Source organism: Zerene cesonia, chromosome 5 (genome assembly GCF_012273895.1).
Source record: "Zerene cesonia ecotype Mississippi chromosome 5, Zerene_cesonia_1.1, whole genome shotgun sequence".
Taxonomy (NCBI): Eukaryota; Metazoa; Arthropoda; class Insecta; order Lepidoptera; family Pieridae; genus Zerene; species Zerene cesonia.
In genome coordinates this window covers 8,378,661-8,395,924 of record NC_052106.1, presented here as the reverse complement: position 1 = coordinate 8,395,924, position 17,264 = coordinate 8,378,661, and the positions used below count along the sequence as shown (strand labels likewise).

General features: G+C 33.0%; 1 protein-coding gene across 1 annotated transcript in view; it reads right to left on the bottom strand.

Moving 5' to 3' along the window:
* LOC119840130 overlaps positions 1 to 10,491 on the bottom strand; it is a 298,391-nt gene extending 287,900 nt beyond the window's left edge. Inside the window, exon 1 of the mRNA XM_038366643.1 lies at positions 10,287 to 10,491. The gene's annotated coding sequence lies outside the window, so the exon portion shown is untranslated. The remainder of the gene's footprint in view (positions 1 to 10,286) is intronic.
* Positions 10,492 to 17,264: the final 6,773 nt, after the last annotated feature.

Sequence of the window (17,264 nt, the reverse complement as noted above, 5' to 3'; positions counted from 1 at the left end):
TAATTTAAACAATTTTAAGAATTTTCAGCTTCCCCTGAATTTGTCGTGGGTCAAATGTCTAAATTGACCGGACTATTAAGAACAGACGCGGCAAGAAGCGACTTTGCTTTATACTTTAAAATTACTTTAAAACAAAATCCGTTCAATGATTTGAATTAATGACTTAAGATTTAATTTTACTAAGTTTTATACATTTAATGAGGAGCAATGGAATCTACTTGACCGCCTACAGTGGTTAACGCGTGAGCTTAGAACCGAAGGGTCCGGGGTTCGATTACCGGTGGGGACGCAAAAAAAATGCCTTGGTCTGGCAGGACGCAGAAGGCTGATCACCTATTTGTCCATAAAGAAAATCGATCAGTGAAACATATGTATACCATCTGCCTCATACCCCACTAGGGGACACGGGACCAAAAAGTTCCCAAGCATTCAGAAAGGTGGTTAAACTTTGTTTACTTCCCAATCAGCCACTGGAGCGAGGTATGCTGGTCCCTTATTGATCTTAGATCCGATTGATTAATTACTGGAACATTTTTATGTACCGTCAGCACAAGAGACGATGCTGTTTGGTTGATAACAGATTTGTATAACTTTTATTAAGGCTACTCGCTGAATAGTGGAGATGAAAGTTTTTTTTTATTTTTTGCTATGTACGTAATCTTTACTCAACGTTACACGATTTTTATGATTTCTTTGTATTACTTCATTAGCAAATCCTACTAATATTATAAATGCGAAAGTTTGTAAGGATGTGTGTGTGTTTGTTGATCTTTCACGCAAAACTACTGAATCGATTGCAATGAAATGGTGCGTAGATAGCTGGATAACTGGAATAACATATAGGCAAGTTTTTATGACGATATTCTTACAGGATACGGACTTACGCAGGTGAAACCGCGGGGCGCAGAATACAAAGTAGGGCTAGTATATAATTAATCTGTTTTTATGTCAGAGTGGGCAACTGAGCTGGTGATTCGTCTGATGATAAGCGATCACCATCGCCTATGAAAATTACAGAGAATGCTCTGCCCGCTTTTAGGGGATAAGGGATTAGAAAAGAATTGACAACAAAGAAGGAATGAACTAGAAAGGGTAAGAAAAAGAAAATCTAAACATTATTCACGTCACCACTTATCTCTAACCACTGTGCCACTGGGAGCAAACTATACACACACATTCAAAGAGCTATCAACTTATAGCGACATTAATAACGTAGCCCTAAACAGTTCAGCCATTAATTATATGAAGTGGCATATTGACGCTTTGTCCACATCAAACAACAAACAAACAGGACAAACACACGTTATGTTGTAGATTGAATTATATGATAAATCACTGTTATTAATTTTACCTGATTTTGTATTAGAGTGATGTTTTATGTATACTTTTGTTTGTATGTATATAGCAATCTATCTATGTAATTATTCGTTGACATCTATGTTCGTTCACTAGCTGTTTGCCCGCGACTTTGTCCGCATAGTCAACAGAGAATTCCAATTTGAATGATATGTTTCAGTGACCTTAAAGTAGATAAATCGATTTCTGTTAAAGTTTAAATTTGCTCAAATAATTTATTTCTCTAAGAAAGGTCACCATCGTCCCTGGGGTTTGGTACCGTTCCAGATATAAATGGGTCCAAGGGGCAACAATACCTCTCACACGATAAAATCACACCAATTTGCTGAAAACGAAGTTATCGAGTCAAAATTCTCATTACTACTTGCAAATTATATCCTACTAATATTATAAATACGAAAGTTTGTAGGTATGTGTATGTTTGTTATTCATTCACGAAAAACTACTGAACCGACTGCAATGAAATTTGGTACATAGATAGCTGGACAACTAGAATAACACATAAGCACCTTTTAATTCCGATATTCCTACGGGATACAGACATGTGCGGGAAACGGCGGAGCGCAGCTAGTAAATTAAAAATTGATTTATCAATTTAATAAATTTAACAAACAATAACAGCTTAATATGTTGTTTAAATAAATCTCAAGGAATAAATTCAAAAATGTCCTAAAAATAGAGATATTCCTTAACCATTCCAAAGAGCCTTCTGCAGTCACCGTGTCCAACAATTCGAATGCAAAAACGCAGAATGTAGCCACATCCACAGCTGCATACGTTATTCGAGTTTCAACTAACTGTTATTCAATAAAAAAGGGCTAAAAAACCCTGAAATATTGCTGAGCCAATCGAGATCGAATGCGAAAATTGAGACGGACGCTTTGTGGTTCAATGTGCACTATGTTGAATGCCTTTTGATTTGAAATATACATGGAAATTATCCACTTAATCTTTTATGGGAACATCTATTGTATGTGCGAGAAATTATAAAGTCTAGAAGAAGTTTTACATAAACATTATTGGAATAAAAAAGGAGCAGAAACATTCTTCACTAAATGTCCTTATATTAAAAGTAAATAATATTATTTAATAATTATGCTATCTCTTATACAATTTATACATACAAAGTTTCATGCCCTTTGTGAAATAAAATATTTTCATTCATTTCTTCTTTTATTAGTGAAATCAAAGAATTATTATGTCACAAGCCCGTGATTACATTAGTGTTTAAATATAAAAAATTATTATAATACAATTTGTTAATGGCAACGAGGAGGAGTATGAAAACATGAATATGAACTTAAAGGCTATCAGCCTAAGGTGCATAGTCACAAAAATTAGAGTCAGAGCTAACGTTAGTCACTGAATTATATTTGTCTTTTAAGTATGATCAGTAACATACCAGTTATCCAGTTACTGAGAATACGCTTATCTAAAGAATATTTTCTACTATAGTAATAAATGAGTTCAATCTAAATGTAATATCATTTCATATATTCAAAAACGTAAACCGTACCTAATTTAATATCCAAACACATGAAACTCTTTGAACGTAATATCATGTTGCGCAAATCGCTTCATAAAACATGAGTAAATAATATCGAATATTCAGAGATTACAAGTGATATCTTCACCAATAATCCGGGATATCGATTGGAAATGATAGCGTAACAGTTTTTAAATAAGTCCCCCTTGTATCATCCCTAATTACAAAACCGATAATGATACAAGAAACTGTACACCACTGATAAAAGTACTGTGTGTAATACGAGCATGATTCCCCAATATGAATTGCGTAATTCTTCGCATAAAACCAATAAACATTCTTAAATTTTATAGAAATTTGTGATTCATAAACTTTAGCCTCTAACTCACTCAAATTTTTCCATGACAGAACATAATATCGATTATTATATTATTGAGTCATTTCCCATCATTGATAGTGGATATAAATATGACTCCAAAGGATGTTTTAATTATCATTAGTCTAACAAGGATTGTCACTAGAGAACAGCTTTCAGTGTATTGAAATATCCCAGAACCTGATAGGAGTAAGACAAATTTTCGAATGTGCATTTGTTAGTCTTTATATATATTGTATAAATTGATTTTGTATCTGATTGATAAGACGCGACATAACCTACTTTTTCGCGCGATAAAACACCTCATTCCTTAGGGATTTCAGAAAACTAGTTAACACATAATATTATTCTATAAGATTTGCCGATCTGTTTACGCGCATAAGAGAAAATCGATAAATATACATGAAGGTGACAGACATTAGTGCTGGCCGGCCAGCCGATGTTATTACACGCTTCCAGCCAACTGACCTGTTAGCGGAGTTAATTGAAAACTGACTTCAGCGTATAATGTGAGCTCGGAAACAATTACGCCAATAAATGCACACACACGCAGGGGTGTTGTGTGATTGCGATAGGATGACAAGCGAATGTTTAGGCCAAATACATTTGTGAATAAATAAATAATGGATTTCATATACAGCTAGGTACAAAGCAAACAAGGCGATGTTTGCGTACTTATAATATATTAAAGGAACATAGGTTCCAGTTCAAATGTTCCAGAATCAAATGTCATTATATATGACATTTGATTCTGGTAGTGTGATAACACAATGTTTATCAAACAATATTTTTCGAGAGCGGATCGAAGTATCCTCTAGTTATAGACAAGGCCACGTAACATTGCGTTACGGGATTGTACAACAGTCAACACCTAAAGGTGATACTTTTATTATCATCTACCCTTCACTCGGGTTAAAAAAAATTGTCGATGTAAACAAATAGGCCTCTTCTGAATTAAGTAGATTTGTGTTCGTGAAAAAGAAATAGTACCTTCTTCTGAAGATAGCACCCTACATACATATAAATTACTAGCTGTTTGACCGTGAACTTACAACTCCCTAAGGGGATAAAATAATTTTTGAAATCGGGATAAAGTAGCTTTTGAAATTTTCCGTGAAAACATTACAAACATACAAACATACAAAAATACAAAAGTTTCCTCTTTATAATATAAGTGTTGATAGAATTATACCTCTTCGTAACATTAGTACAGATTATGGAGAAAGTAAAGCTGCATTTCACATTAAACACTTTATTTCATTAACGTAGGAATTATGTAGAACTGGTCGCGCTCCGCGTTACTCAGTATTCCATAGGAATATCGGGATAAAAAGTTGTCTAAATGTTATTCCAGTTGTCCAGCTATCTACGTGCAAAATTTCATTACAATCGGTTCTGTAGTTTTTGCGTGAAATAGTAACAAACACACACATCCTTACAAACTTTCGCATTTATAATATTAGTAGGATGAACTTTCATGGGCTAGATGGAGATAACACAGCGCTTGTTTTAAACTAATCTATATATTGAATAAATAATATCTCGATTTAATCACATCTCGTTTAAAGTTCTTAAATTTGAAACGATCGTCGGTTCATCAAGTGTAATCTATTTAGTTAATATACTACTTCAGAAGTCATACTATCAGCCCGTCCAGTTTACGATGCTAGCGTAGTTAATGCTTGAATAGAGTTTCAATAAACAGCCAAGCCTTGATAGGGTTACGAGCTAAGTTCATAAAACAGTAACTAACATTATTATTTCATAGCTTATAAATTTATAATCTAGGAGGTGGAAATTCATTCCTATGGACATTTCTAAATATGAATAATGAACTAAATAGCGGTCCACCCCGACTTCGTCCAATGTACAATGTTATAGCCTAGTATGTTAATAAAGATTCAGCATTCTATTGGTGGAAGAATTTTAGAAATTGGTCCAATAGTTTTTGCTTGAAAACATAACAAACGTGCATATAAAAAATCAAATGTTTCTCTTTTATTTTTATGCAAAATCATGTTTCATACAACCGGATCAGACATTTAAAATTTTAAAATAGTAATGGCTTGTAGAAAATAGAATTGAATATAATGTTATCTTTTTTTCCGATATTTAACTTTAACCTACTTGGGATCTCATAAAAACAACTTCTCTGTTATATGTAGAAATTAAAAACTTTTTAACGGATTTTAAACGCGATTTATTCATTATATTATTAACCCGACGGGGAGACTGAGATGTTATATGTCTTCTATGTTATATTTATACGTCCATCGACTTATTTATTTATAATCCTAAAACATAACCCTCTTCTGGGCAATCGTGGAAAAAGTGACCATCCCGTAACCGCCTAACCCTTCGCACCTACTAGCGATAAAAACCGGAACAAAAAACGCATAGCAATGAGTAATGTGCACGCTTAATTTGGGCGGAATCGTCCACTTTTTTTTTTTTCTTACGGTTCGCGCGGGACATTTTTCATTTCAGCGTGTAATTTATGCGGGCGCGGGTTAATTAGGTGTTTTTAACTTGTTTTTTTTTTTTGTTTGACCATTTGTCTTGTTTCGTATTTTCTGCGCTTTTTGAACACAATTTTATATATAATGTTTGTTTGACAAGACGTTTAAAAAGTTAAATGTATAAGTAACTGTTTATTGGAGTAACTATAATATTTGCCTTTATAAAAAATAACAAGTTTTTCTTCATAAGAACCTTCCTTGTAATTTATCTAAAATGTAAAAAAGTCTGCCGTATTGGTCGAGCCGTTCTCTAGTTGTACACAAGTTAAAATCGCCAAATGTGTAACATTTTGCCGATTCATTGGCGATTCATTCTAATTAACATTGATAATATTTGAAATGTACCCACAAAAATTTTAAAAAGCACGTTTTAAACGAAATAATATTCATATACAAGAGGTATTTTTTCAGACGATGTTATGATAGCCTAGAGTATCGAAACTAATCTCTGAAGAAGCTGAAAATTCAAAAACAACTTCATCTACGGCCTAAGCCGATTTTACACGGATTTACACGAATTTGTTTACTAAATATGGCATGCGGGTTTTTCTTTGTTTTATTTCGTCGGATTACGAGCTTGAAATTTAATTATATCGATACTTCGAGCCCGCGGAATCAAATAAAGTTATTTGGAAAATGAACTGATAATCCTTTTTTATATAGTATTTTCTTGTGTTTGCTTTTGCACGAGTATTATTCATTTAGAAATTAGTTTAATTATTAGTCAGTCTCCCCATGACCACGCTCGCTGTAGTGTTCGACACTTCGGTTTAATAATATAATTAATAAATCGAGTTTAAAATCCGTTTAAAAGTTTTTTATTTCTAAAGATTTTTTATATTTTGGCTTTTCCATAGATAAAGATTGAATTTTTGATAAGACAGGTTTTTCTATGCCATGTATTAATGATTGTAAGCCTAATGTGCTCTCCTCCTTAAACGTAATCAAGTCAAACTTTTCCAATAAAGCAGAAAAAATAAAAAAACACAATATCGGTAATATCTAATACTATAATATATGTGTGTATGTGTGCGTATGTTTATATATTATGCAAAGCTATCATTCAAGAAATATTAATCAGAAATCAATTTTAATTCACGTTTGTCTCTGTGTCTTAATGCATTGTTCGAACAATTTAAGTGAGAAAAAGGAGGGATACAATCTCTCAATTTTTTTTAATTTAAAGGTCGTTTTTTAATCGAGCATAATTGAGCCTGGCAGGAATTGCTGTTTATAAAGCCGTCTTTTGTATGAAATATTAGTGACTTAACTCTATGTAAAACGTTTACTTTTTATTATTGTACAATAAAGCATTGTAAATAGAAAAAACAAATGAATTAGATAATTTTAAATGTCCTCATAACACAATATTTCTCATCACATCGTGATATTCTCACAAATGACTGTGAAACCGATAAACTCAGTACAACAATTAGGGATGGTGTAAATTTTTCAATTACATGTATTTGATGACTGTAACCGTACACCGAAGCCTTACCGACTGTCTGTCGCTAATTACATTATTGATAGATTTGCCGTGCCCACTCTTTGCTAATTCATGTAATTTTAATGCCCTTAGTATGTAAACTTACTATTTGTTTTGTGGTTCAACATCATCAGCCTATATATTATGTTCCATTGCTGGGACACAGGCCATAATCCACCACGCTGGCCAAGTGCTGGTTGGCAGATGACACATGTCGTGGAAGTTTTTAATCTTGGACATGCCGGTTTCCTCACAATATTTTCCTTCACCGTTTTAAGCAGTGGTGATGTTATCTACATGTGCAGATAAATTGAAAAATCAGTTTATTTCCTGTACGCTCACCCGGTCTCGAACCCCGACTTATCGATTTTGAAGTCCGAGGTTCTCACCACTGAACCACCACTGCTTTAGCACCACTATTTAGTGGTTACTACATCTACTTATATTCCCATGTTCGACATTGGTATCTGATATAGGGACCACAGTTTACCTTCATATATAACTGATTCGCAAAAACTATAAAAGTGCACATTTTCCAGCAATTAATCTCAAACTTACACCCTCTTATGCAATAATCATGGCTCTAACCACTGAACTATCTGGACAATCCATCCATAAGCTTACCAACATGGGCACAGTACATACTATGAGAGTTATAAAGCAGATCATTTGTATTATGTCACGATTGGAGATGCCTAATTAAACCCTACTGAATAGGGTCCATTGTATACACACCTAGTTATAGTACCTGTACACAACGCATCTTCGATTTCATATCGACTACGCTCATGTGAAATCGATCGACTTGTGCGTGCAGTTAATCGATGTGACTACACGCGCGAGGGTTTGTTAATTCATATTTACCGACCTCAGAGGCCTACGGGGCCTGAATATAAATGTTTACGTTTTAGGGTTGAGAGGAAAGCTATTTTCTAACTATGAGAGGCCTGACCGTAATATAGGGCACCAATTTTCATTGAACTTTTTTCCGGCGAAAATTCTAAGCGTCCGGTCTATCGTTTTCATAAATTTTTAGTGCTTTACATTATTTTTATAGCGATCAAAGGAACTAGCAATAATTTAATATTCCGCTGTAGAAAAGAAACCCTTTGCTTGGAATTATAGTAATTTTATATTTACATTTTTAACAAGCGTCTTTTGTTTTGCTAAATAAAATGTCAATTTGGTTTAACATAATAATTCTGACACGAACTGGTTAGATTCTGTTGTGTTAAGTCAGGTTTCACCTAACCTTTAATGTCTTATTTATTTACTTTATGTGATGAGTTTGATTATTACTAATTTCTTTAAATTATCGTACGTTGGTTAGTAAATAAATTCAAATCATTGAAAAATCCTGAGTTCTATCCTTGAAGACTAATGAAATAAGTTTCGCTATGATATCTCGCTCGTCCTGCCTCTTGAATACATCAATCAGTGAGACAGATGTCAAACGCACCTGTTTAAGTGCAATGTCTAACAAATAGATACATATCGTGTTAGTGAAATAATATAAATATGTATGACCGGTACTTCTCAGATTCACTTTTCACAATATTAAATGTTATAAAATTACGGAAGAGGGTTCAATAATACAAGTATTATATCATACAAATACAAGTATTTTTCAGGGAGCTTTGCTTTTATTTTTTCGTAATATTTTACAAGTAAGACATGTCAACTTTTGCACACCGAATAAACATCAAAAAATCAATAAAAAAAGTATTCATCTAAAATGACGCCATCAACCGCTAACACCAATATCGTTTTACATTACATCACGCATTATATATTTTTTATCATCTCTAATATTCAACATCCAATGCGTTTTATAAACCACTCACGTAACCCATAACACGTGTAGCAGTCGATGTAAACGTAACTGTTAAAAATGTACGACTCCAAAGTGTGGAAATTGGCTTAAATTATGTACACACTATAAATTTATTAGAAGCACCCATCTAGTACTGAGAATGTGTTGTTTATTTTTTATTTATGGACATTTTAGGTATGCTTTTACTACTTTTTATATGCATTATCAATTTTATGGAATGAATATTTATAGCCACTTTTTTATTTTCATATACAAGACAAGAATGCTTAAGAATCCTTATAAATAACAAAACATGGTGATTTCCTTTGTATGTATTTACAGGACATTTACCTTTACAATATGCCAGTCGTCGTGATCCTATAAGTGTTAGAATCGTTGGTTAAATAACATAATACCTGAATGGCATATTATGTAAAAATGTCTTAATTTATAAAGAGTAGAACTGTCATTGTAACTGTCATTTCGTCATGGAAAATATTAAATATTCTGGCTTGTATTTAAGCAGAAATAGTACTTCGCTATTGCCATATTCATTGTCACCCCTGAGAATCGAACCCATGTACTATAATCGGCTAATATTTAATAAAAAATAAGATGTTGCAATTCGCTGTAAGTTTTCCTCAACAAAATAAGCTGTCAGTCGGATCTTATCAGTATCGATTACACAGTTCAGTGGTTAGAAACTCCTACACATACAAATAAACCATATATAGTATATCTGAAAATAATAGCATCTAAGACGTAAAAATAATGGGAGTATAAGTTCTCTACGAATTTTCGTAGATGGCTACGCAACGTAGACATTACATACGTTGCGTAGCAATCATGAGTAGATAGACAGATAGATAGATAGATAAAAAGTTTATTAAAAGTGTATATTTATGTTTACTGTGATGTTAATAATGTATACTTTAAATATGACAATAATGATATTAATGGGTACTTATTAATATTTTTAAAATACAAATTAAATAAAAAATACATTTATAAATAATAAAAAACCAAAATCATTTAAAATACAACAAGTTACTAAGAAACAATACAATCACAAATAAATTTTTAAAGTGATTAAGTTGTACAGTCCAGAACTTAGCTATTTCATAAAATATTATTTAATACGCAATACAAACTATAATCTGGTTATATATTTATCACGATTTATGTAACAGCATAATTTCATCATTAAATTGTACAATAAAAATAAAACTTTTTTAAAAACGTATACTCACCAAAAGTCTACAGGTACAAGTCCAGACACTTCACAAAATCACAAATGAACCACAAATTCAAACCAACTGTTCACTATTTCACCAACTTACGTGCGTACTTGCCCAATCCAACAAAAGACGCAATGCAAGCAATTCAGCAAACTTCGAAACTTATACATGTATGCATTTACGCGTAAATAGACCGGAGCGACGCGTCCTCCCCTCACGAAAGCCCGACGTTCACTAAATCCAACGGAAGCGACCCTTAGAATTTTCCGCGTCGGACAGAGACGGGCGAAATGGGTGATAGGGAAATTCGACGCGTGCGAGAGGGAGGCGCATAGGAAGTTACGTCTAGCACGTGGCTCTATGCGGTTGCAATGCCGTCTACGGTCATTGCCGTATTTTTATTTTGTATGAAGAGAAATTAATCAAGTTTTGAAGTTTATTTTTCTTGTGTTTAAGCTGTCAAACTGAATCCGAAATAGCGGATATGATGACTTTCTGCTTAAAAATAAATGAATTTTAAAGCTAGTTTTAAATGTAGATTTTCATGATAGATAGCTTGGGTAAAATATACTCACACTTAACGCGAAACCAGCTAATACACGCTCTTTGAAGGTGTTTACATGTTGTTAACTTTTTTTCTTCATTAAATTTATAAAATAAAATAAATACAAAGATTTTTACAAAGATAAAAAGATATGTCTATTAAAGATCTAAAATAAAAATAATTTCGATTACTTATACCCATTAACACTAAAACTATTCTAAAAGTAATCGAATATTTTACATTCAAGTCGCGATTATACCCACTATCGACTAGATCCATAAAATCTAAAAAGTCGGTCAAAAAAGGGTGCTTATGAGAGTCTTACCTATCCTTTTAAGGATGACTAAAAATTCCATCCTCAGCTATCTCTAATAGGGTCAGTGGACAGCGAACGATCAAAGAGTTTGGACTTCATATTATATCGGGTGATTGCTTTCCCCTGATCACTTGTATTTGATGGTACACCAGAGATTTCTTTCATCGTGATCATTAGTGACTGATAGAATTAGTATCCGTCTCAATGGTTTGTATGGGAATGTCGTTATCATTTCAGATTGTGATAAATATTTTAAAGAGATACTTGTGATAAAAAAGCAGCGAGTAATTTTGGAAAATGTTTGTGACAAGTCACACATATAATTATAATCATCGTCATCATGGGCATTACACATATAATATATAATTATAATCACCATCATATGTATGGGCCGATGATGATCATCCGCCCATACATTTTTCACAGACATGACCCACGTCACAGGCCTCCAGACCACCTATGAGGGTTCAGGCCATAAACCACGACGCCGGCCAAGTGCGGATTGGATTACCATACGTAAAATACAATTTAACTTTATTAAAATATATTTAATAATAACATTGTAACTAAGACCGGATAAAGAAAGTATTTCTATTATTGTCATAATTAAAACCAAAATTTTAATAGAACAGTAAATACTCGTGCACACATAAGCTTTACAACTTTGTAAATGCAAATTATTTATTTATTCTTATCGTTGTATACGAACAAACAAAAAGTATAATAGTAATAACAACAAAGGATTTTGTATACAATTGGCTGCCTTATGGTCAAAAGCCATTTCTTCCAGGCAACCAACAACTGATTACGATTCTATATACAAGAAAGATTCATATAATAAGAATATACAGAAAAACCACACCCTGATAAACAAGTTTTAATCAGTTATATTCGGAACAATGTAAACACAATTATGAATGACTAAGCGTGCTCGCGGTTTGACTCACAAACTTAAGAACAAACATTTAGCTCATATATATGACCCTGGGTCCTATTGCAGTCCAAATTTAATATAAGTCTATGATGTACTAACGTCGTGAACTCAAACACATATTTATATATAAGTATGGATGAAGGAATGAATGAATGAGTTAATAAAAAATTATTTACCGTACACCAAGATACTATATTAACAAGATACTATATAAAGCAAAGTATGTATGCTATAAACTATATAAAGCAAAGTATGTATGTATACTTAAATCTTTAAAACTACGCAACGGATTTAAATGGGATATTATTTAATAGATAGACTGATTGAAGAGGAAGGTGTATACGTATAATAACATGCGTGTGAAGCCATGGGCATAAGCTAGTTTATAATAATAATAGTACATTAGTTATACTAATCTATACACAGATAACAAATATATAAAAAAATGTGTAACAAATATGTACAAATATGGATATGTCAGTTTATCGAATATTGAAAAAATCGTTTCACCAGCACACGGCAGGTACTATTGACTTCTAACAAGCGTGGAGTTTGCAAAGAAAAAAGAAAAAGCGATTATTCTTTACCACGGTTTGACAGCGCCTGTCGAAACTTTACCTGCACCGCTGGAATCGAACCCGTTGCCAACTTCAATAATCAATATACTTAAATAATTTTAACAAACGACACGAATGAAATGTGAGGTTTGGATAAAAATATACTCTTTAGTCAGGAAAGATTTCATATTATTATACTATGCCCAACTCTGTTATATGCTTTATTTTATATTTTGTACCAATCCTATAACAATATCATTTACCATTTAACTACATAAAATAAATCATCATCATCATCATCATCATATGTTCGGGACACAGGTTTCCTATGATGGTAAACTATAAACACCACATGATTTTCTTCTATCGATTTTTAAAAACCCATTCACAACGCATTAACAAATTTCCAATTGTCTCACAACATTTAATTTCTTAAGTACTCCATAAACTTCTATGGAACGCATCCGATGTTAATATCGAAACCTGAACAAACACAACGCGTGTAAGTTCGACAGAGTTCTCGGTTTTTGATTACGTACATTCGCTGGAAGTTTTCAAATTTCATCGTTTATATTTAACTTGGTAATATAATTGTAACATATTGGAAATTAAAGAAACCTCAATCGTGCAAATGTTATGTTCGCAGTAAGCTAAGTGTCTTGTTAATTAAACTATGGCAGTTATTTATCATATCGGAGGCCCATATCCTTTTCCTTACCCTCCCCAGTCCTTTCCTTTTTTCCTATCGCCAATCCTTTCTTAATACCTTCCCAAAAAGTTGGCAATCCATTTGTCGAGGCGTAAGGTCTGCAATGGACCTTATGCCTCTCCAAATGTTCATGGGAGTGGTAGCGCTTACCATCAGGCGGCCCACCAGCTCCATTGCCGACTGTAACATAAAAAAAAATATCGGTTTTATGTTTGATGATCGTTTATGACCAATTGATTTATTTGAATTTACAAGAATGACCTAATGTTTCTCTTTAACCTACTGAATTAAAAAATATATAAATAATTTTTAAGCCTGATAAAACACAAATGCCATATTCTATTCTATTATATTTTCTTTCTTTTTAAAGAAAGAAATTTCCGTTTCATTAATAATATTTAAACATTTTTATCACATTTAAATTCCAATATTTTCAACCGTTATATATTATGTTACCTAAAATTTAAATTTCCTCAATTTTCGGTAACCTTAAATAAAATACTTAACGAAAGGATTAAAAATTATCTTAAAATATTTCACCACAAAAGCATTTACTACAAAGCGAGTTGTCGACCATTCACGTCACGGACAAGGGTCGGGGGTTCGATGCTTAGCTGAAGTTTAACTTTGAACTCTTTAGAACCTCTCGCCGTAACCATTATGACGCCTCTCAAAGATTTTTTGCACTATTTTCCGTTTTTAAAGTTTTAGCGTGAAAAGTTGTAAGGATGGTTAAACAATTAAGTCCCAGGATGGTATATTAGTTTAGTAACTATTATTTTGAGATATTGTCACATTCTGAACATTAAATTAACATCACCTTTAAATTTCTAGCTTTATAGCATTCAATCCTACTTCCTACTAAACCTATCCTACTAATATTATAAATGCGAAAGTTTGTGAGGTTATGTGTAAGTTTGTAACGCTTTCAAGCAAAAACTACAGAACCGATTGCAATGAGATTTAGTACGTAGACAGCTGGACAACTGGAATTACATAAAGGCATTTTTGGTCCCAATATTTCTATGGGATACGAATTACGCGGGTGAAACCGCGAGGCGCAGCTAGTACTTTATAAATTAGAAATTTTTAAGGAAAGAGTTCTAATTAGAATAACAATTCATTCAGTTACTTGTTAAAACGAAACATAAGCCGCTTTAGTAAAGGGGCTATGGATGCTGGTTTACATTCCTCCACATCTTGCTAACCCCACGCTACTACTATTATAAATGCGAAAGTAACTCTATCTGTCTCTTCTTCACGTCTAAATCATTGAACCGATTTGGATAAAATTTGCTTCAGAGATAGTCTGAAACCCAAGAAAGGACATAAGATCAGAACAGTTTCTATCCCGAAAACCTTCATCAGTGGTTTCAGATAAGATATAAAAACCACACAAGGGTACGGCTCAGTGTTCAATATTATATTTCCTTAACAAACAAAAAAAGCAGTTATGTCACAACAACTAAGCCTTTCTTCCTTATACTATAAGTTTAGATATCCTAACTAGTTAGTACATATCTGTTACATTACACGGCCATGGAAACAGCTGTGCCCATTTCGATGATAAATTAATATGGTTACATTCAAAGTTCGAGAAACGCAACGACATATTTGATTAAAATTCACAAATTATGGAAATGGAGAAGGGGTTGCAATGGTAACATAAAGTTAGGCTTTCACGGTCAAACGGTCGGTTTATTATCTTGAAATTTAATGCGAGGATAGTTTATATTCTAAGCTAAAATATCATTTTTTTAACTTTGTCTTCTACTTCGACTCAAAAAAAATATCATCAGTGTACTAGCTGCACCCGGCAAACGCTGTTCTGCCATACTCTGATCATTTAGGGGGATGAAAAATAGATGTTGGCCGATTCTCATAGATACCGGATAAGCATAAAAAATTTCATCAAAATCGGTCAAACCGTTTCGGAGGAGTATGGCAACGAAAACTGTGACACGAGAATTTTATATATCAGTGTATATATATTATATGTTAGGGTTACAAAAAGATATACGTTTGAGCAAGTCACGACAAGTTTTCGTATGCTTTAGAAAAAAATAAGACATCTGAGAAGGTAATAATCGTGATAGCAATATGCCTGCTGCCTTCAGTAGGGTGAGAGCACAGTCTCAACCAACGGAAACTGTTGAAAACTTGAATATATTGAATAAATAAATTCACGTTACAATTGCGGTAGTTTATCCGGGGTAATATAAAAGTTGTGATAATGAATCCTAATAAAATAAAAGCTTAACCAATTTATACGTAACTAGCTGTAAATGTGCAAAATCAGACTGAAATCTATCTTTGTATCAAATTTCATACAAATTAAAGTGTTTTTGCGAGAAAACGTAACAACAATATATCCATCCATACATTTAAACTGTCACTTTTATATTTTTAGTATGGATTGCGTCGATATGTTAAATCAATCTCACTAAGAGTTTATTTTTATACCTGCTGTATAAATGTACTTACCTATCCTACTAGTCCTACTAATCCTACTAATATTATAAATACGAAAGTTTGTAAGGATGTATGTGTGTTTGTTGCTCTTTCACGCAAAGACTACTGAACCGATTGCAATGAAATTTGATACGTAGACAGCTGGACAACAGGAATAACATATAGGCAACTTTTTGTCCCGATATTCCTACGGGATACGGACTAACGCGCGTGAAATCTCCGGACTCAGTCTTCGGACTCATTTAGTAATCCATAATCTTAAAACTCAAAATCCGATGTCGCTCCGCCCATCACAGAAAACAGACCCTTGTGGTCAGTAACGACGCTATCGCGTGTCAGCGTCCCATTCCTCAGTATCAAGATGAACTTGCCCTATAATATACAAGCGCGTTCTACCTTAAGGGAATTTCTTTAATAATAAAGACGCAATAATAAAGGGTGCTATTGTTTTATACCTCAATATTACCTCATTGTTATTGTCAATTGAACAATAATCTCTATTACTTTCGCAATTATAGAATCAGACTTGTTTTATATTATTCAGGTATACTGTTACATCTTATATACTCTACTTAGAGATTCGTGTTAATGACTTATTTAAAACTGTATAAAATGACGATTCAAAAATGTTTCTATAAGAATTCTAATTGAATAAATAACATATGTTTGCTTGAGTTTGAATGACGAAGCGAATTAGCGAAGCTAGTAGCCCGCCCCGGCTTGGGCCGTATATATAAATACACAATATAGCACAATCAAGGATCATGGACCTATACAACGGTTAAAGAATTTTTGAATCGACCCAGTGGTTCCTAATATTAGCGCGGTCAAACAAATTGTACAGCTTTTTACTATGTAGTGATGAGTTATCTATACTATATATACTATAATAATATAATATTAAAAAGAATTTGTATTTTTACACGCTTTTTATTAGCTTCACTTGTATGTTTGTATGTTTGTTTGTAACCGACTTCTTTGGGCGCGATTTTGACCCACTTTAAACGGCCAGATTTCGTTCAAACTTTGTAGATTTATTGAGGACCGATGACAATACACTAATTTGATAAAATTATTCCATTTTTCAATTTGCAAAATATGATAAAAGCGTGTTTTTTAGTTTTTTTTTAACTATTATGGATATATAATGGATAACTCAAAAACTACTGGATCGATTTTGAAAATTTTTTCACCATTAGAAAGCTGCAACCTCACTGAGTGACAAAGGCTATATATGTACCACGGGGGAAGCCGGGGCGAACAGCTAGTTAATAAGTATAGATGACGAATTACAAACAACTTGAACAGCCTGTAACATATTTCATCATATGCCGAGTAGTGTTGTCCCAACGCATATTTGTAGACCAGGAGACTGCGGACAATTACCAAATAGCTTCATATTAGAGATCAGCATAGAAAAATTAGAATCAAGTTATAATGATTCACAAATGACTGCTT